Source organism: Corvus hawaiiensis, chromosome 3 (genome assembly GCF_020740725.1).
Source record: "Corvus hawaiiensis isolate bCorHaw1 chromosome 3, bCorHaw1.pri.cur, whole genome shotgun sequence".
Lineage (NCBI taxonomy): Eukaryota > Metazoa > Chordata > Aves > Passeriformes > Corvidae > Corvus > Corvus hawaiiensis.
Window position 1 is genome coordinate 71,071,584 of NC_063215.1, and position 21,436 is coordinate 71,093,019.

The following is a 21,436-nucleotide window of genomic DNA, read 5'->3' on the forward strand; positions in this document are numbered from 1 at the left end:
GGCAGGCCAAGGTGAGCGCAGTACAGCCAAAACCTTGCTTTGTCTTCTTCCTTCAGATTGGAACTCACCACAGCCCAATGCCCGATTTCTGGCTCAAACTAGGGTTAGGGTTAGGGTTACGCCTAGGGTTAGGCTTGAGAAAACCACAAAGCCAGGAGCTCCAGGGATACTCACCATGCGAAAGGCAGGCCAAGTTGAGTACGGTACAGCCAAAACCTTGTTGCCTCCTCTTCTTTCTGCTTGGAACTCACCGCAGCCCACAGTCTCGATTTCTGGCTCAAACTAGGCTTATGGTTATGGATAAACCTAGAGTTCGGCTTGAGAAAACCACAAAGCCGGGGCCACCAGGGACACACACCATGCAAAAGGCAGGCCAAGTTGAGCACGGTACAGCCAAAACCTTGCTTTGTCTTCTTCCTTCAGATTGGAACTCACCACAGCCCAATGCCCGTTTTCTGGCTCAAACTAGGGTTAGGGTTAGGGTTACGCCTGGGGTTAGGCTTGAGAAAACCACAAAGCCAGGAGCTCCAGGGATACTCACCATGCGAAAGGCAGGCCAAGTTGAGCACGGTATAGCCAAAACCGTGCTCCCTCTTCTTCTTTCTGCTTGGAACTCACCGCAGCCCAATGCTCGTTTTCTGGCTCAAACTAGGGTTAGGGTTAGGGTTAGGGTTATGCCTAGGGTTCGAGTTGAGAAAACCACAAAGCCAGGAGCTCCAGGGATGCTCACCATGCGAAAGGCAGGCCAAGTTGAGTACGGAACAGCCAAAACCTTGCTGCCTCTTCTTCTTTTTGATTGGAACGCACCACAGCCCAATGCCCGATTTCTGGCTCAAACTAGGGTTAGGGTTACGCCTAGGGTTCGGGTTGAGAAAACCACAAAGCCAGGAGCTCCAGGGACACACACCATGCGAAAGGCAGGCCAAGTTGAGTACGGTACAGCCAAAACCTTGCTGCCTCCTCTTCTTTCTGCTTGGAACTCGCCACAGCCCACTGTCTCGATTTCTGACTCAAACTAGGCCTATGGTTATGGATACACCTAGAGTTCGGCTTGAGAAAACCACAAAGCCGGGGCCACCAGGGATACACACCATGCAAAAGGCAGGCCAAGTTGAGCACGGTATAGCCAAAACCTTGCTGCCTCTTCTTCTTTCTGATTGGAACTCACCACAGCCCAATGCCCGTTTTCTGGCTCAAACTACGGTTAGGGTTAGGGTTACGCCTAGGGTTCGGGTTGAGAAAACCACAAAGCCAGGAGCTCCAGGGATGCTCACCATGCGAAAGTCAGGCCAAGTTGAGCGCACTATAGCCAAAACATTGCTCCGTCTTCTTCCTGCAGATTGGAACTCGCCACAGACCAATGCCCGATTCCTGGATCAAATTAGGGTTAGGGTTAGGGTTACGCCTAGGGTTAGGCTTGAGAAAACCACAAAGCCAGGAGCTCCAGGGACACTCACCATGCGAAAGGCAGGCCAAGTTGAATACCGTAAAGCCAAAACTTTGCTGCCTCCTCTTCTTTGTGCTTAGAAGTCGCCACAGCCCAATGCCCGATTTCTGGCTCAAACTAGGGTTAGGGTTAGGGTTACGCCTAGGGTTAGGGTTGAGAAAACCACAAAGCCAGGAGCTCCAGGGATACTCACCATGCGAAAGGCAGGCCAAGGTGAGCGCAGTACAGCCAAAACCTTGCTTTGTCTTCTTCCTTCAGATTGGAACTCACCACAGCCCAATGCCCCTTTTCTGGCTCAAACTACGGTTAGGGTTAGGGTTACGCCTAGGGTTCGGGTTGAGAAAACCACAAAGCCAGGAGCTCCAGGGATACTCACCATGCGAAAGGCAGGCCAAGTTGAGTACGGTACAGCCAAAACATTGCTGCCTCCTCTTCTTTCTGCTTGGAACTCGCCACAGCCCACTGTCTCGATTTCTGACTCAAACTAGGCCTATGGTTATGGATACACCTAGAGTTCGGCTTGAGAAAACCACAAAGCCGGGGCCACCAGGGATACACACCATGCAAAAGGCAGGCCAAGTTGAGCACGGTATAGCCAAAACCTTGCTGCCTCTTCTTCTTTCTGATTGGAACTCACCACAGCCCAATGCCCGTTTTCTGGCTCAAACTACGGTTAGGGTTAGGGTTAGGGTTACGCCTAGGGTTCGGGTTGAGAAAACCACAAAGCCAGGAGCTCCAGGGATGCTCACCATGCGAAAGGCAGAGCAAGTTGAGTACGGTATAGCCAAAACCTTGCTGCCTCTTCTTCTTTTTGATTGGAACGCACCACAGCCCAATGCCCGATTTCTGGCTCAAACTACGGTTAGGGTTACGCCGAGGGTTAGGCTTGAGAAAACCACAAAGCCAGGAGCTCCAGGGATACTCACCATGCGAAAGTCAGGCCAAGTTGAGCGCACTATAGCCAAAACATTGCTCCGTCTTCTTCCTGCAGATTGGAACTCGCCACAGACCAATGCCCGATTCCTGGATCAAATTAGGGTTAGGGTTAGGGTTACGCCTAGGGTTAGGGTTGAGAAAACCACAAAGCCAGGAGCTCCAGGGATGCTCACCATGCGAAAGGCAGGCCAAGGTGAGCGCAGTACAGCCAAAACCTTGCTTTGTCTTCTTCCTTCAGATTGGAACTCACCACAGCCCAATGCCCATTTTCTGGCTCAAACTAGGGTTAAGGTTAGGGTTACGCCTAGGGTTAGGGTTGAGAAAACCACAAAGCCAGGAGCTCCAGGGATACTCACCATGCGAAAGGCAGGCCAAGTTGAGCACGGTATAGCCAAAACCGTGCTCCCTCTTCTTCTTTCTGCTTGGAACTCACCACAGCCCAATGCCCCTTTTCTGGCTCAAACTACGGTTAGGGTTAGGGTTACGCCTAGGGTTCGGGTTGAGAAAACCACAAAGCCAGGAGCTCCAGGGATGCTCACCATGCGAAAGGCAGGCCAAGTTGAGTACGGAACAGCCAAAACCTTGCTGCCTCCTCTTCTACTTTCTGCTTGGAAGTCGCCACAGCCCACTGCGTGATTTCTGACTCACACTAGGGTTATGGTTATGGATGCACCTAGCATTAGGCTTGAGAAAACCACAAAGCCAGGAGCTACAGGGATACTCACCATGCGAAAGGCAGGCCAAGTTGAGCACGGTATAGCCAAAACCGTGCTCCCTCTTCTTCTTTCTGCTTGGAACTCACCACAGCCCAATGCCCGTTTTCTGGCTCAAACTACGGTTAGGGTTAGGGTTACGCCTAGGGTTCGGGTTGAGAAAACCACAAAGCCAGGAGCTCCAGGGATGCTCACCATGCGAAAGGCAGGCCAAGTTGAGTACGGAACAGCCAAAACCTTGCTGCCTCTTCTTCTTTTTGATTGGAACGCACCACAGCCCAGTGCCTGATTTCTGGCTCAAACTAGGGTTAGGGTTACGCCTAGGGTTAGGCTTGAGAAAACCACAAAGCCAGGAGCTCCAGGGACACACACCATGCGAAAGGCAGGCCAAGTTGAGTACGGTACAGCCAAAACCTTGCTGCCTCCTCTTCTTTCTGCTTGGAACTCGCCACAGCCCACTGTCTCGATTTCTGACTCAAACTAGGCCTATGGTTATGGATACACCTAGAGTTCGGCTTGAGAAAACCACAAAGCCGGGGCCACCAGGGATACACACCATGCAAAAGGCAGGCCAAGTTGAGCACGGTATAGCCAAAACCTTGCTGCCTCTTCTTCTTTCTGATTGGAACTCACCACAGCCCAATGCCCGTTTTCTGGCTCAAACTACGGTTAGGGTTAGGGTTACGCCTAGGGTTCGGGTTGAGAAAACCACAAAGCCAGGAGCTCCAGGGATGCTCACCATGCGAAAGGCAGGGCAAGTTGAGTACGGTATAGCCAAAACCTTGCTGCCTCTTCTTCTTTTTGATTGGAACGCACCACAGCCCAATGCCCGATTTCTGGCTCAAACTACGGTTAGGGTTACGCCGAGGGTTAGGCTTGAGAAAACCACAAAGCCAGGAGCTCCAGGGATACTCACCATGCGAAAGTCAGGCCAAGTTGAGCGCACTATAGCCAAAACATTGCTCCGTCTTCTTCCTGCAGATTGGAACTCGCCACAGACCAATGCCCGATTCCTGGATCAAATTAGGGTTAGGGTTAGGGTTACGCCTAGGGTTAGGGTTGAGAAAACCACAAAGCCAGGAGCTCCAGGGATACTCACCATGCGAAAGGCAGGCCAAGGTGAGCACGGTATAGCCAAAACCGTGCTCCCTCTTCTTCTTTCTGCTTGGAACTCACCACAGCCCAATGCCCCTTTTCTGGCTCAAACTACGGTTAGGGTTAGGGTTACGCCTAAGGTTCGGGTTGAGAAAACCACAAAGCCAGGAGCTCCAGGGATGCTCACCATGCGAAAGGCAGGCCAAGTTGAGTACAGAACAGCCAAAACCTTGCTGCCTCCTCTTCTACTTTCTGCTTGGAAGTCGCCACAGCCCACTGCGTGATTTCTGACTCACACTAGGGTTATGGTTATGGATGCACCTAGCATTAGGCTTGAGAAAACCACAAAGCCAGGAGCTCCAGGGATACTCACCATGCGAAAGGCAGGCCAAGTTGAGCACGGTATAGCCAAAACCGTGCTCCCTCTTCTTCTTTCTGCTTGGAACTCACCACAGCCCAATGCCCGTTTTCTGGCTCAAACTACGGTTAGGGTTAGGGTTACGCCTAGGGTTCGGGTTGAGAAAACCACAAAGCCAGGAGCTCCAGGGATGCTCACCATGCGAAAGGCAGGCCAAGTTGAGTACGGAACAGCCAAAACCTTGCTGCCTCTTCTTCTTTTTGATTGGAACGCACCACAGCCCAGTGCCCGATTTCTGGCTCAAACTAGGGTTAGGGTTACGCCTAGGGTTAGGCTTGAGAAAACCACAAAGCCAGGAGCTCCAGGGACACACACCATGCGAAAGGCAGGCCAAGTTGAGTACGGTACAGCCAAAACCTTGCTGCCTCCTCTTCTTTCTGCTTGGAACTCGCCACAGCCCACTGTCTCGATTTCTGACTCAAACTAGGCCTATGGTTATGGATACACCTAGAGTTCGGCTTGAGAAAACCACAAAGCCGGGGCCACCAGGGATACACACCATGCAAAAGGCAGGCCAAGTTGAGCACGGTATAGCCAAAACCTTGCTGCCTCTTCTTCTTTCTGATTGGAACTCACCACAGCCCAATGCCCGTTTTCTGGCTCAAACTACGGTTAGGGTTAGGGTTAGGGTTACGCCTAGGGTTCGGGTTGAGAAAACCACAAAGCCAGGAGCTCCAGGGATGCTCACCATGCGAAAGGCAGAGCAAGTTGAGTACGGTATAGCCAAAACCTTGCTGCCTCTTCTTCTTTTTGATTGGAACGCACCACAGCCCAATGCCCGATTTCTGGCTCAAACTACGGTTAGGGTTACGCCGAGGGTTAGGCTTGAGAAAACCACAAAGCCAGGAGCTCCAGGGATACTCACCATGCGAAAGTCAGGCCAAGTTGAGCGCACTATAGCCAAAACATTGCTCCGTCTTCTTCCTGCAGATTGGAACTCGCCACAGACCAATGCCCGATTCCTGGATCAAATTAGGGTTAGGGTTAGGGTTACGCCCAGGGTTAGGGTTGAGAAAACCACAAAGCCAGGAGCTCCAGGGATACTCACCATGCGAAAGGCAGGCCAAGGTGAGCGCAGTACAGCCAAAACCTTGCTTTGTCTTCTTCCTTCAGATTGGAACTCACCACAGCCCAATGCCCATTTTCTGGCTCAAACTAGGGTTAAGGTTAGGGTTACGCCTAGGGTTAGGGTTGAGAAAACCACAAAGCCAGGAGCTCCAGGGATACTCACCATGCGAAAGGCAGGCCAAGTTGAGCACGGTATAGCCAAAACCGTGCTCCCTCTTCTTCTTTCTGCTTGGAACTCACCACAGCCCAATGCCCGTTTTCTGGCTCAAACTACGGTTAGGGTTAGGGTTACGCCTAGGGTTCGGGTTGAGAAAACCACAAAGCCAGGAGCTCCAGGGATGCTCACCATGCGAAAGGCAGGCCAAGTTGAGTACGGAACAGCCAAAACCTTGCTGCCTCCTCTTCTACTTTCTGCTTGGAAGTCGCCACAGCCCACTGCGTGATTTCTGACTCACACTAGGGTTATGGTTATGGATGCACCTAGCATTAGGCTTGAGAAAACCACAAAGCCAGGAGCTACAGGGATACTCACCATGCGAAAGGCAGGCCAAGTTGAGCACGGTATAGCCAAAACCGTGCTCCCTCTTCTTCTTTCTGCTTGGAACTCACCACAGCCCAATGCCCGTTTTCTGGCTCAAACTACGGTTAGGGTTAGGGTTACGCCTAGGGTTCGGGTTGAGAAAACCACAAAGCCAGGAGCTCCAGGGATGCTCACCATGCGAAAGGCAGGCCAAGTTGAGTACGGAACAGCCAAAACCTTGCTGCCTCTTCTTCTTTTTGATTGGAACGCACCACAGCCCAGTGCCTGATTTCTGGCTCAAACTAGGGTTAGGGTTACGCCTAGGGTTAGGCTTGAGAAAACCACAAAGCCAGGAGCTCCAGGGACACACACCATGCGAAAGGCAGGCCAAGTTGAGTACGGTACAGCCAAAACCTTGCTGCCTCCTCTTCTTTCTGCTTGGAACTCGCCACAGCCCACTGTCTCGATTTCTGACTCAAACTAGGCCTATGGTTATGGATACACCTAGAGTTCGGCTTGAGAAAACCACAAAGCCGGGGCCACCAGGGATACACACCATGCAAAAGGCAGGCCAAGTTGAGCACGGTATAGCCAAAACCTTGCTGCCTCTTCTTCTTTCTGATTGGAACTCACCACAGCCCAATGCCCGTTTTCTGGCTCAAACTACGGTTAGGGTTAGGGTTACGCCTAGGGTTCGGGTTGAGAAAACCACAAAGCCAGGAGCTCCAGGGATGCTCACCATGCGAAAGGCAGGGCAAGTTGAGTACGGTATAGCCAAAACCTTGCTGCCTCTTCTTCTTTTTGATTGGAACGCACCACAGCCCAATGCCCGATTTCTGGCTCAAACTACGGTTAGGGTTACGCCGAGGGTTAGGCTTGAGAAAACCACAAAGCCAGGAGCTCCAGGGATACTCACCATGCGAAAGTCAGGCCAAGTTGAGCGCACTATAGCCAAAACATTGCTCCGTCTTCTTCCTGCAGATTGGAACTCGCCACAGACCAATGCCCGATTCCTGGATCAAATTAGGGTTAGGGTTAGGGTTACGCCTAGGGTTAGGGTTGAGAAAACCACAAAGCCAGGAGCTCCAGGGATACTCACCATGCGAAAGGCAGGCCAAGTTGAATACCGTAAAGCCAAAACTTTGCTGCCTCCTCTTCTTTGTGCTTAGAAGTCGCCCCAGCCCAATGCCCGATTTCTGGCTCAAACTAGGGTTAGGGGTAGGGTTACGCCTAGGGTTAGGGTTGAGAAAACCACAAAGCCAGGAGCTCCAGGGATACTCACCATGCGAAAGGCAGGCCAAGGTGAGCGCAGTACAGCCAAAACCTTGCTTTGTCTTCTTCCTTCAGATTGGAACTCAGCACAGCCCAATGCCCATTTTCTGGCTCAAACTAGGGTTAAGGTTAGGGTTACGCCTAGGGTTAGGGTTGAGAAAACCACAAAGCCAGGAGCTCCAGGGATACTCACCATGCGAAAGGCAGGCCAAGTTGAGCACGGTATAGCCAAAACCATGCTCCCTCTTCTTCTTTCTGCTTGGAACTCACCACAGCCCAATGCCCCTTTTCTGGCTCAAACTACGGTTAGGGTTAGGGTTACGCCTAGGGTTCGGGTTGAGAAAACCACAAAGCCAGGAGCTCCAGGGATGCTCACCATGCGAAAGGCAGGCCAAGTTGAGTACGGAACAGCCAAAACCTTGCTGCCTCCTCTTCTACTTTCTGCTTGGAAGTCGCCACAGCCCACTGCGTGATTTCTGACTCACACTAGGGTTATGGTTATGGATGCACCTAGCATTAGGCTTGAGAAAACCACAAAGCCAGGAGCTACAGGGATACTCACCATGCGAAAGGCAGGCCAAGTTGAGCACGGTATAGCCAAAACCGTGCTCCCTCTTCTTCTTTCTGCTTGGAACTCACCACAGCCCAATGCCCCTTTTCTGGCTCAAACTACGGTTAGGGTTAGGGTTACGCCTAGGGTTCGGGTTGAGAAAACCACAAAGCCAGGAGCTCCAGGGATGCTCACCATGCGAAAGGCAGGCCAAGTTGAGTACGGAACAGCCAAAACCTTGCTGCCTCCTCTTCTACTTTCTGCTTGGAAGTCGCCACAGCCCACTGCGTGATTTCTGACTCACACTAGGGTTATGGTTATGGATGCACCTAGCATTAGGTTTGAGAAAACCACAAAGCCAGGAGCTACAGGGATACTCACCATGCGAAAGGCAGGCCAAGTTGAGCACGGTATAGCCAAAACCGTGCTCCCTCTTCTTCTTTCTGCTTGGAACTCACCACAGCCCAATGCCCGTTTTCTGGCTCAAACTACGGTTAGGGTTAGGGTTACGCCTAGGGTTCGGGTTGAGAAAACCACAAAGCCAGGAGCTCCAGGGATGCTCACCATGCGAAAGGCAGGCCAAGTTGAGTACGGAACAGCCAAAACCTTGCTGCCTCTTCTTCTTTTTGATTGGAACGCACCACAGCCCAGTGCCCGATTTCTGGCTCAAACTAGGGTTAGGGTTACGCCTAGGGTTAGGGTTGAGAAAACCACAAAGCCAGGAGCTCCAGGGACACACACCATGCAAAAGGCAGGCCAAGTTGAGTACGGTACAGCCAAAACCTTGCTGCCTCCTCTTCTTTCTGCTTGGAACTCGCCACAGCCCACTGTCTCGATTTCTGACTCAAACTAGGCCTATGGTTATGGATACACCTAGAGTTCGGCTTGAGAAAACCACAAAGCCGGGGCCACCAGGGATACACACCATGCAAAAGGCAGGCCAAGTTGAGCACGGTATAGCCAAAACCTTGCTGCCTCTTCTTCTTTCTGATTGGAACTCACCACAGCCCAATGCCCGTTTTCTGGCTCAAACTACGGTTAGGGTTAGGGTTACGCCTAGGGTTCGGGTTGAGAAAACCACAAAGCCAGGAGCTCCAGGGATGCTCACCATGCGAAAGGCAGGGCAAGTTGAGTACGGTATAGCCAAAACCTTGCTGCCTCTTCTTCTTTTTGATTGGAACGCACCACAGCCCAATGCCCGATTTCTGGCTCAAACTACGGTTAGGGTTACGCCGAGGGTTAGGCTTGAGAAAACCACAAAGCCAGGAGCTCCAGGGATACTCACCATGCGAAAGTCAGGCCAAGTTGAGCGCACTATAGCCAAAACATTGCTCCGTCTTCTTCCTGCAGATTGGAACTCGCCACAGACCAATGCCCGATTCCTGGATCAAATTAGGGTTAGGGTTAGGGTTACGCCTAGGGTTAGGGTTGAGAAAACCACAAAGCCAGGAGCTCCAGGGATACTCACCATGCGAAAGGCAGGCCAAGGTGAGCACGGTATAGCCAAAACCGTGCTCCCTCTTCTTCTTTCTGCTTGGAACTCACCACAGCCCAATGCCCCTTTTCTGGCTCAAACTACGGTTAGGGTTAGGGTTACGCCTAGGGTTCGGGTTGAGAAAACCACAAAGCCAGGAGCTCCAGGGATGCTCACCATGCGAAAGGCAGGCCAAGTTGAGTACAGAACAGCCAAAACCTTGCTGCCTCCTCTTCTACTTTCTGCTTGGAAGTCGCCACAGCCCACTGCGTGATTTCTGACTCACACTAGGGTTATGGTTATGGATGCACCTAGCATTAGGCTTGAGAAAACCACAAAGCCAGGAGCTACAGGGATACTCACCATGCGAAAGTCAGGCCAAGTTGAGCACGGTATAGCCAAAACCGTGCTCCCTCTTCTTCTTTCTGCTTGGAACTCACCACAGCCCAATGCCCGTTTTCTGGCTCAAACTACGGTTAGGGTTAGGGTTACGCCTAGGGTTCGGGTTGAGAAAACCACAAAGCCAGGAGCTCCAGGGATGCTCACCATGCGAAAGGCAGGCCAAGTTGAGTACGGAACAGCCAAAACCTTGCTGCCTCTTCTTCTTTTTGATTGGAACGCACCACAGCCCAGTGCCCGATTTCTGGCTCAAACTAGGGTTAGGGTTACGCCTAGGGTTAGGCTTGAGAAAACCACAAAGCCAGGAGCTCCAGGGACACACACCATGCGAAAGGCAGGCCAAGTTGAGTACGGTACAGCCAAAACCTTGCTGCCTCCTCTTCTTTCTGCTTGGAACTCGCCACAGCCCACTGTCTCGATTTCTGACTCAAACTAGGCCTATGGTTATGGATACACCTAGAGTTCGGCTTGAGAAAACCACAAAGCCGGGGCCACCAGGGATACACACCATGCAAAAGGCAGGCCAAGTTGAGCACGGTATAGCCAAAACCTTGCTGCCTCTTCTTCTTTCTGATTGGAACTCACCACAGCCCAATGCCCGTTTTCTGGCTCAAACTACGGTTAGGGTTAGGGTTACGCCTAGGGTTCGGGTTGAGAAAACCACAAAGCCAGGAGCTCCAGGGATGCTCACCATGCGAAAGGCAGGGCAAGTTGAGTACGGTATAGCCAAAACCTTGCTGCCTCTTCTTCTTTTTGATTGGAACGCACCACAGCCCAATGCCCGATTTCTGGCTCAAACTACGGTTAGGGTTACGCCGAGGGTTAGGCTTGAGAAAACCACAAAGCCAGGAGCTCCAGGGATACTCACCATGCGAAAGTCAGGCCAAGTTGAGCGCACTATAGCCAAAACATTGCTCCGTCTTCTTCCTGCAGATTGGAACTCGCCACAGACCAATGCCCGATTCCTGGATCAAATTAGGGTTAGGGTTAGGGTTACGCCTAGGGTTAGGGTTGAGAAAACCACAAAGCCAGGAGCTCCAGGGATACTCACCATGCGAAAGGCAGGCCAAGGTGAGCACGGTATAGCCAAAACCGTGCTCCCTCTTCTTCTTTCTGCTTGGAACTCACCACAGCCCAATGCCCCTTTTCTGGCTCAAACTACGGTTAGGGTTAGGGTTACGCCTAAGGTTCGGGTTGAGAAAACCACAAAGCCAGGAGCTCCAGGGATGCTCACCATGCGAAAGGCAGGCCAAGTTGAGTACGGAACAGCCAAAACCTTGCTGCCTCCTCTTCTACTTTCTGCTTGGAAGTCGCCACAGCCCACTGCGTGATTTCTGACTCACACTAGGGTTATGGTTATGGATGCACCTAGCATTAGGCTTGAGAAAACCACAAAGCCAGGAGCTCCAGGGATACTCACCATGCGAAAGGCAGGCCAAGTTGAGCACGGTATAGCCAAAACCGTGCTCCCTCTTCTTCTTTCTGCTTGGAACTCACCACAGCCCAATGCCCGTTTTCTGGCTCAAACTACGGTTAGGGTTAGGGTTACGCCTAGGGTTCGGGTTGAGAAAACCACAAAGCCAGGAGCTCCAGGGATGCTCACCATGCGAAAGGCAGGCCAAGTTGAGTACGGAACAGCCAAAACCTTGCTGCCTCTTCTTCTTTTTGATTGGAACGCACCACAGCCCAGTGCCCGATTTCTGGCTCAAACTAGGGTTAGGGTTACGCCTAGGGTTAGGCTTGAGAAAACCACAAAGCCAGGAGCTCCAGGGACACACACCATGCGAAAGGCAGGCCAAGTTGAGTACGGTACAGCCAAAACCTTGCTGCCTCCTCTTCTTTCTGCTTGGAACTCGCCACAGCCCACTGTCTCGATTTCTGACTCAAACTAGGCCTATGGTTATGGATACACCTAGAGTTCGGCTTGAGAAAACCACAAAGCCGGGGCCACCAGGGATACACACCATGCAAAAGGCAGGCCAAGTTGAGCACGCTATAGCCAAAACCTTGCTGCCTCTTCTTCTTTCTGATTGGAACTCACCACAGCCCAATGCCCGTTTTCTGGCTCAAACTACGGTTAGGGTTAGGGTTAGGGTTACGCCTAGGGTTCGGGTTGAGAAAACCACAAAGCCAGGAGCTCCAGGGATGCTCACCATGCGAAAGGCAGAGCAAGTTGAGTACGGTATAGCCAAAACCTTGCTGCCTCTTCTTCTTTTTGATTGGAACGCACCACAGCCCAATGCCCGATTTCTGGCTCAAACTACGGTTAGGGTTACGCCGAGGGTTAGGCTTGAGAAAACCACAAAGCCAGGAGCTCCAGGGATACTCACCATGCGAAAGTCAGGCCAAGTTGAGCGCACTATAGCCAAAACATTGCTCCGTCTTCTTCCTGCAGATTGGAACTCGCCACAGACCAATGCCCGATTCCTGGATCAAATTAGGGTTAGGGTTAGGGTTACGCCTAGGGTTAGGGTTGAGAAAACCACAAAGCCAGGAGCTCCAGGGATACTCACCATGCGAAAGGCAGGCCAAGGTGAGCGCAGTACAGCCAAAACCTTGCTTTGTCTTCTTCCTTCAGATTGGAACTCACCACAGCCCAATGCCCATTTTCTGGCTCAAACTAGGGTTAAGGTTAGGGTTACGCCTAGGGTTAGGGTTGAGAAAACCACAAAGCCAGGAGCTCCAGGGATACTCACCATGCGAAAGGCAGGCCAAGTTGAGCACGGTATAGCCAAAACCGTGCTCCCTCTTCTTCTTTCTGCTTGGAACTCACCACAGCCCAATGCCCCTTTTCTGGCTCAAACTACGGTTAGGGTTAGGGTTACGCCTAGGGTTCGGGTTGAGAAAACCACAAAGCCAGGAGCTCCAGGGATGCTCACCATGCGAAAGGCAGGCCAAGTTGAGTACGGAACAGCCAAAACCTTGCTGCCTCCTCTTCTACTTTCTGCTTGGAAGTCGCCACAGCCCACTGCGTGATTTCTGACTCACACTAGGGTTATGGTTATGGATGCACCTAGCATTAGGCTTGAGAAAACCACAAAGCCAGGAGCTCCAGGGATACTCACCATGCGAAAGGCAGGCCAAGTTGAGCACGGTATAGCCAAAACCGTGCTCCCTCTTCTTCTTTCTGCTTGGAACTCACCACAGCCCAATGCCCGTTTTCTGGCTCAAACTACGGTTAGGGTTAGGGTTACGCCTAGGGTTCGGGTTGAGAAAACCACAAAGCCAGGAGCTCCAGGGATGCTCACCATGCGAAAGGCAGGCCAAGTTGAGTACGGAACAGCCAAAACCTTGCTGCCTCTTCTTCTTTTTGATTGGAACGCACCACAGCCCAGTGCCTGATTTCTGGCTCAAACTAGGGTTAGGGTTACGCCTAGGGTTAGGCTTGAGAAAACCACAAAGCCACGAGCTCCAGGGACACACACCATGCGAAAGGCAGGCCAAGTTGAGTACGGTACAGCCAAAACCTTGCTGCCTCCTCTTCTTTCTGCTTGGAACTCGCCACAGCCCACTGTCTCGATTTCTGACTCAAACTAGGCCTATGGTTATGGATACACCTAGAGTTCGGCTTGAGAAAACCACAAAGCCGGGGCCACCAGGGATACACACCATGCAAAAGGCAGGCCAAGTTGAGCACGGTATAGCCAAAACCTTGCTGCCTCTTCTTCTTTCTGATTGGAACTCACCACAGCCCAATGCCCGTTTTCTGGCTCAAACTACGGTTAGGGTTAGGGTTACGCCTAGGGTTCGGGTTGAGAAAACCACAAAGCCAGGAGCTCCAGGGATGCTCACCATGCGAAAGGCAGGGCAAGTTGAGTACGGTATAGCCAAAACCTTGCTGCCTCTTCTTCTTTTTGATTGGAACGCACCACAGCCCAATGCCCGATTTCTGGCTCAAACTACGGTTATGGTTACGCCGAGGGTTAGGCTTGAGAAAACCACAAAGCCAGGAGCTCCAGGGATACTCACCATGCGAAAGTCAGGCCAAGTTGAGCGCACTATAGCCAAAACATTGCTCCGTCTTCTTCCTGCAGATTGGAACTCGCCACAGACCAATGCCCGATTCCTGGATCAAATTAGGGTTAGGGTTAGGGTTACGCCTAGGGTTAGGGTTGAGAAAACCACAAAGCCAGGAGCTCCAGGGATACTCACCATGCGAAAGGCAGGCCAAGGTGAGCACGGTATAGCCAAAACCGTGCTCCCTCTTCTTCTTTCTGCTTGGAACTCACCACAGCCCAATGCCCCTTTTCTGGCTCAAACTACGGTTAGGGTTAGGGTTACGCCTAAGGTTCGGGTTGAGAAAACCACAAAGCCAGGAGCTCCAGGGATGCTCACCATGCGAAAGGCAGGCCAAGTTGAGTACAGAACAGCCAAAACCTTGCTGCCTCCTCTTCTACTTTCTGCTTGGAAGTCGCCACAGCCCACTGCGTGATTTCTGACTCACACTAGGGTTATGGTTATGGATGCACCTAGCATTAGGCTTGAGAAAACCACAAAGCCAGGAGCTCCAGGGATACTCACCATGCGAAAGGCAGGCCAAGTTGAGCACGGTATAGCCAAAACCGTGCTCCCTCTTCTTCTTTCTGCTTGGAACTCACCACAGCCCAATGCCCGTTTTCTGGCTCAAACTACGGTTAGGGTTAGGGTTACGCCTAGGGTTCGGGTTGAGAAAACCACAAAGCCAGGAGCTCCAGGGATGCTCACCATGCGAAAGGCAGGCCAAGTTGAGTACGGAACAGCCAAAACCTTGCTGCCTCTTCTTCTTTTTGATTGGAACGCACCACAGCCCAGTGCCCGATTTCTGGCTCAAACTAGGGTTAGGGTTACGCCTAGGGTTAGGCTTGAGAAAACCACAAAGCCAGGAGCTCCAGGGACACACACCATGCGAAAGGCAGGCCAAGTTGAGTACGGTACAGCCAAAACCTTGCTGCCTCCTCTTCTTTCTGCTTGGAACTCGCCACAGCCCACTGTCTCGATTTCTGACTCAAACTAGGCCTATGGTTATGGATACACCTAGAGTTCGGCTTGAGAAAACCACAAAGCCGGGGCCACCAGGGATACACACCATGCAAAAGGCAGGCCAAGTTGAGCACGGTATAGCCAAAACCTTGCTGCCTCTTCTTCTTTCTGATTGGAACTCACCACAGCCCAATGCCCGTTTTCTGGCTCAAACTACGGTTAGGGTTAGGGTTAGGGTTACGCCTAGGGTTCGGGTTGAGAAAACCACAAAGCCAGGAGCTCCAGGGATGCTCACCATGCGAAAGGCAGGCCAAGTTGAGTACGGTATAGCCAAAACCTTGCTGCCTCTTCTTCTTTTTGATTGGAACGCACCACAGCCCAATGCCCGATTTCTGGCTCAAACTACGGTTAGGGTTACGCCGAGGGTTAGGGTTGAGAAAACCACAAAGCCAGGAGCTCCAGGGATACTCACCATGCGAAAGTCAGGCCAAGTTGAGCGCACTATAGCCAAAACATTGCTCCGTCTTCTTCCTGCAGATTGGAACTCGCCACAGACCAATGCCCGATTCCTGGATCAAATTAGGGTTAGGGTTAGGGTTACGCCTAGGGTTAGGGTTGAGAAAACCACAAAGCCAGGAGCTCCAGGGATGCTCACCATGCGAAAGGCAGGCCAAGTTGAATACCGTAAAGCCAAAACTTTGCTGCCTCCTCTTCTTTGTGCTTAGAAGTCGCCCCAGCCCAATGCCCGATTTCTGGCTCAAACTAGGGTTAGGGGTAGGGTTACGCCTAGGGTTAGGGTTGAGAAAACCACAAAGCCAGGAGCTCCAGGGATACTCACCATGCGAAAGGCAGGCCAAGGTGAGCGCAGTACAGCCAAAACCTTGCTTTGTCTTCTTCCTTCAGATTGGAACTCACCACAGCCCAATGCCCATTTTCTGGCTCAAACTAGGGTTAAGGTTAGGGTTACGCCTAGGGTTAGGGTTGAGAAAACCACAAAGCCAGGAGCTCCAGGGATACTCACCATGCGAAAGGCAGGCCAAGTTGAGCACGGTATAGCCAAAACCATGCTCCCTCTTCTTCTTTCTGCTTGGAACTCACCACAGCCCAATGCCCCTTTTCTGGCTCAAACTACGGTTAGGGTTAGGGTTACGCCTAGGGTTCGGGTTGAGAAAACCACAAAGCCAGGAGCTCCAGGGATGCTCACCATGCGAAAGGCAGGCCAAGTTGAGTACGGAACAGCCAAAACCTTGCTGCCTCCTCTTCTACTTTCTGCTTGGAAGTCGCCACAGCCCACTGCGTGATTTCTGACTCACACTAGGGTTATGGTTATGGATGCACCTAGCATTAGGCTTGAGAAAACCACAAAGCCAGGAGCTCCAGGGATACTCACCATGCGAAAGGCAGGCCAAGTTGAGCACGGTATAGCCAAAACCGTGCTCCCTCTTCTTCTTTCTGCTTGGAACTCACCACAGCCCAATGCCCCTTTTCTGGCTCAAACTACGGTTAGGGTTAGGGTTACGCCTAGGGTTCGGGTTGAGAAAACCACAAAGCCAGGAGCTCCAGGGATGCTCACCATGCGAAAGGCAGGCCAAGTTGAGTACGGAACAGCCAAAACCTTGCTGCCTCCTCTTCTACTTTCTGCTTGGAAGTCGCCACAGCCCACTGCGTGATTTCTGACTCACACTAGGGTTATGGTTATGGATGCACCTAGCATTAGGTTTGAGAAAACCACAAAGCCAGGAGCTACAGGGATACTCACCATGCGAAAGGCAGGCCAAGTTGAGTACGGTATAGCCAAAACCGTGCTCCCTCTTCTTCTTTCTGCTTGGAACTCACCACAGCCCAATGCCCGTTTTCTGGCTCAAACTACGGTTAGGGTTAGGGTTACGCCTAGGGTTCGGGTTGAGAAAACCACAAAGCCAGGAGCTCCAGGGATGCTCACCATGCGAAAGGCAGGCCAAGTTGAGTACGGAACAGCCAAAACCTTGCTGCCTCTTCTTCTTTTTGATTGGAACGCACCACAGCCCAGTGCCCGATTTCTGGCTCAAACTAGGGTTAGGGTTACGCCTAGGGTTAGGGTTGAGAAAACCACAAAGCCAGGAGCTCCAGGGACACACACCATGCAAAAGGCAGGCCAAGTTGAGTACGGTACAGCCAAAACCTTGCTGCCTCCTCTTCTTTCTGCTTGGAACTCGCCACAGCCCACTGTCTCGATTTCTGACTCAAACTAGGCCTATGGTTATGGATACACCTAGAGTTCGGCTTGAGAAAACCACAAAGCCGGGGCCACCAGGGATACACACCATGCAAAAGGCAGGCCAAGTTGAGCACGGTATAGCCAAAACCTTGCTGCCTCTTCTTCTTTCTGATTGGAACTCACCACAGCCCAATGCCCGTTTTCTGGCTCAAACTACGGTTAGGGTTAGGGTTACGCCTAGGGTTCGGGTTGAGAAAACCACAAAGCCAGGAGCTCCAGGGATGCTCACCATGCGAAAGGCAGGGCAAGTTGAGTACGGTATAGCCAAAACCTTGCTGCCTCTTCTTCTTTTTGATTGGAACGCACCACAGCCCAATGCCCGATTTCTGGCTCAAACTACGGTTAGGGTTACGCCGAGGGTTAGGCTTGAGAAAACCACAAAGCCAGGAGCTCCAGGGATACTCACCATGCGAAAGTCAGGCCAAGTTGAGCGCACTATAGCCAAAACATTGCTCCGTCTTCTTCCTGCAGATTGGAACTCGCCACAGACCAATGCCCGATTCCTGGATCAAATTAGGGTTAGGGTTAGGGTTACGCCTAGGGTTAGGGTTGAGAAAACCACAAAGCCAGGAGCTCCAGGGATACTCACCATGCGAAAGGCAGGCCAAGGTGAGCACGGTATAGCCAAAACCGTGCTCCCTCTTCTTCTTTCTGCTTGGAACTCACCACAGCCCAATGCCCCTTTTCTGGCTCAAACTACGGTTAGGGTTAGGGTTACGCCTAGGGTTCGGGTTGAGAAAACCACAAAGCCAGGAGCTCCAGGGATGCTCACCATGCGAAAGGCAGGCCAAGTTGAGTACAGAACAGCCAAAACCTTGCTGCCTCCTCTTCTACTTTCTGCTTGGAAGTCGCCACAGCCCACTGCGTGATTTCTGACTCACACTAGGGTTATGGTTATGGATGCACCTAGCATTAGGCTTGAGAAAACCACAAAGCCAGGAGCTACAGGGATACTCACCATGCGAAAGGCAGGCCAAGTTGAGCACGGTATAGCCAAAACCGTGCTCCCTCTTCTTCTTTCTGCTTGGAACTCACCACAGCCCAATGCCCGTTTTCTGGCTCAAACTACGGTTAGGGTTAGGGTTACGCCTAGGGTTCGGGTTGAGAAAACCACAAAGCCAGGAGCTCCAGGGATGCTCACCATGCGAAAGGCAGGCCAAGTTGAGTACGGAACAGCCAAAACCTTGCTGCCTCTTCTTCTTTTTGATTGGAACGCACCACAGCCCAGTGCCCGATTTCTGGCTCAAACTAGGGTTAGGGTTACGCCTAGGGTTAGGCTTGAGAAAACCACAAAGCCAGGAGCTCCAGGGACACACACCATGCGAAAGGCAGGCCAAGTTGAGTACGGTACAGCCAAAACCTTGCTGCCTCCTCTTCTTTCTGCTTGGAACTCGCCACAGCCCACTGTCTCGATTTCTGACTCAAACTAGGCCTATGGTTATGGATACACCTAGAGTTCGGCTTGAGAAAACCACAAAGCCGGGGCCACCAGGGATACACACCATGCAAAAGGCAGGCCAAGTTGAGCACGGTATAGCCAAAACCTTGCTGCCTCTTCTTCTTTCTGATTGGAACTCACCACAGCCCAATGCCCGTTTTCTGGCTCAAACTACGGTTAGGGTTAGGGTTAGGGTTACGCCTAGGGTTCGGGTTGAGAAAACCACAAAGCCAGGAGCTCCAGGGATGCTCACCATGCAAAAGGCAGGCCAAGTTGAGTATGGAACAGCCAAAACCTTGCTGCCTCCTCTTCTTTGTGCTTAGAAGTCGCCACAGCCCAATGCCCGATTTCTGGCTCAAACTAGGGTTAAGGTTAGGGTTACGCCTAGGGTTAGGCTTGAGAAAACCACAAAGCCAGGAGCTCCAGGGATACTCACAATGCGAAAGGTAGGCCAAGTTGAATACCGTACAGCCAAAACCTTGCCACCTCCTCTTCTTTCTGCTTGGAACTCGCCACAGCCCAATGCCCGTTTTCTGGCTAAAACTACGGTTAGGGTTAGTGTTCTGCCTAGGGTTAGGCTTTAGAAAACCACAAAGCCAGGAGCCACCAGGGATACTCACCATGCGAAAAGCAGGCCAAGTTGAGCACGGTATAGCCAAAACCGTGCTCCCTCTTCTTCTTTCTTATTGGAATTCACCACAGCCCAATGCCCGATTGCTGGCTCAGACTACGGTTAGGGTTAGGGTTAGGGTTACGCCTAGGGTTAGGGTTGAGAAAACCACAAAGCCAGGGCCACCAGGGATACTCACCATGCGAAAGGCAGGCCAAGCTGAGCACAGTATAGCCAAAACCGCGCTCCTCTTCTTCTTTCTGATTGGAACTCACCACAGCCCATTGCACAATACCTGGCTCAAACTAGGGTTGGGGTTAGGGTTACGCCTAGGGTTAGGGTTGAGAAAACCACAAAGCCAGGAGCTCCAGGGATGCTCACCATGTGAAAGGCAGGCCAAGTTGAGCACGGTATAGCCAAAACCGTGCTCCCTCTTCTTCTTTCTGCTTGGAACTCACCACAGCCCAATGCTCGTTTTCTGGCTCAAACTACGGTTAGGGTTAGGGTTAGGGTTACGCCTAGGGTTCGGGTTGAGAAAACCACAAAGCCAGGAGCTCCAGGGATGCTCACCATGCGAAAGGCAGGCCAAGTTGAGTACGGAACAGCCAAAACCTTGCTGCCTCCTCTTCTTTGTGCTTAGAAGTCGCCACAGCCCAATGCCCGATTTCTGGCTCAAACTACGGTTAGGGTTAGGGTTGCGCCTAGGGTTAGGGTTGAGAAAACCACAAAGCCAGGAGCTCCAGGGACACACACCATGCGAAAGGCAGGCCAAGTTGAGTACGGTACAGCCAAAACCTTGCTGCCTCCTCTTCTTTCTGCTTGGAACTCGCCACAGCCCACTGTCTCGATTTCTGACTCAAACTAGGCCTATGGTTATGGATACACCTAGAGTTCGGATTGAGAAAACCACAAAGCCGGGGACACCAGGGATACACACCATGCAAAAGGCAGGCCAAGTTGAGCATGGTATAGCCAAAACAGTGCTCCCTATTCTTCTTTCTGACTGGAACTCACCACAGCCCAATGCCCGTTTTCCGGCTCAAACTACGGTTAGGGTTAGGGTTAGGGTTAGGGTTACGCCTAGGGTTCGGGTTGAGAAAACCACAAAGCCAGGAGCTCCAGGGATGCTCACCATGCAAAAGGCAGGCCATGGTGAGCGCAGTACAGCCAAAACCTTGCTTTGTCTTCTTCCTTCAGATTGGAACTCACCACAGCCCAATGCCCGATTTCTGGCTCAAACTAGGGTTGGGGTTAGGGTTAGGGTTACGCCTAGGGTTCGGGTTGAGGAAACCACAAAGCCAGGAGCTCCAGGGATGCTCACAATGCAAAAGGCAGGCCAAGTTGAGTACGGTACAGCCAAAACCTTGCCGCTTCCTCTTGTTTCTGCTTGGAACTCGCCACAGCCCAATGCTCGATTTCTGACTCAAACTAAGGTTATGGTTATAGATACACCTAGAGTTAGGCTTGAGAAAACCACAAAGCCAGGAGCTCCAGGGATGCTCACCATGCGAAAGGCAGGCCAAGTGGAATACCGTAAAGCCAAAACCTGGCTGCCTCCTCTTCTTTGTGCTTAGAAGTCGCCACAGCCCAATGCCCGATTTCTGGCTCAAACTAGGGTTGGGGTTAGGGTTACGCCTAGGGTTAGGCTTGAGAAAACCACAAAGCCAGGAGCTCCAGGGACACACACCATGCGAAAGGCAGGCCAAGTTGAGCACGGTATAGCCAAAACCGTGCTCCTTCTTCTTCTTTCTGCTTGGAACACACCACAGCCCAATGCCCCTTTTCTGGATCAAACTACGGTTAGGGTTAGGGTTAGGGTTACGCCTAGGGTTCGGGTTGAGAAAACCACAAAGCCAGGAGCTCCAGGGATGCTCACCATGCAAAAGGCAGGCCAAGGTGAGCGCAGTACAGCCAAAACCTTGCTTTGTCTTCTTCCTTCAGATTGGAACTCACCACAGCCCAATGCCCGATTTCTGGCTCAAACTAGGGTTAGGGTTAGGGTTACGCCTAGGGTTAGGGTTGAGAAAACCACAAAGCCAGGAGCTCCAGGGATACTCACCATGCGAAAGGCAGGCCAAGTTGAGTACGGTACAGCCAAAACCTTGTTGCCTCCTCTTCTTTCTGCTTGGAACTCACCGCAGCCCACAGTCTCGATTTCTGGCTCAAACTAGGCTTATGGTTATGGATAAACCTAGAGTTCGGCTTGAGAAAACCACAAAGCCGGGGCCACCAGGGACACACACCATGCAAAAGGCAGGCCAAGTTGAGCACGGTACAGCC